Here is a 581-nt window from a genome sequence, read left to right as displayed (position 1 = left end):
TTTCGCTGCAGGGAAAGTTGTCCCCGCCTATTCCACCTCGCCCTACGGTACAAACATCGACGACATCTTTGTCTATATTTTGTCATCAATTTACCGTGTCTTTTCTTTTCGTTTTCAAGAGTCAATTACGTTGGACAACAACGAGCTATTGGAAACAGAAAGGTGAAACGTGGAACGGATTCAACTTTCAGTGCTGGACGCCACTGAGCCCCAGCACGGGTGGCTGTGGCTTGTTTCTGTAGTGTAGTGGTCATCACGTTCGCCTCACACGCGAAAGGGCCCCAGTTCGAAACTGGGCAGAAACTGCTTTGTTCTTCAACTAGAGCCTTTTACATGGACAAAAGCTGAGCTGTCTTGCATGCTTTCCCATCTGCAAACCTGCCTTCGAATTTGCTTGAACAAATCTGCTCTCGTAGTGAAATGTAATGCAAATCCATTTAATTACAGTGCAAAGCGTTGTTAAGTTTTTCTCCAACCTGGTTCTGATCATATGCCATTCTGTTGGAGAGTGTAGTTACCGCCTTCTGATCTTGGCCGAAAAGCAGTACCGCACTTGCCTTCCTTGCGCAGGCGGCTCGGTT

The 581-nt window shown here is 47.0% G+C and overlaps 1 non-coding gene across 1 annotated transcript; it reads left to right on the top strand.

Annotated features, from left to right (window-relative positions):
- The first annotated feature begins 232 nt into the window (after positions 1–232).
- trnav-cac (transfer RNA valine (anticodon CAC)) lies at positions 233–305 on the top strand. The gene has a single exon. It is a non-coding gene; the product is annotated as a tRNA-Val (tRNA).
- Positions 306–581: the final 276 nt, after the last annotated feature.

This window comes from Chiloscyllium plagiosum, unplaced genomic scaffold (assembly GCF_037043375.1).
Source record: "Chiloscyllium plagiosum isolate Xiang-an unplaced genomic scaffold, Cpla_swu_hap1 HiC_scaffold_48, whole genome shotgun sequence".
NCBI classification, from domain to species: Eukaryota; Metazoa; Chordata; class Chondrichthyes; order Orectolobiformes; family Hemiscylliidae; genus Chiloscyllium; species Chiloscyllium plagiosum.
Note: the sequence above shows the minus strand (reverse complement) of the source record. Positions and strands in the feature narration are given on the sequence as shown.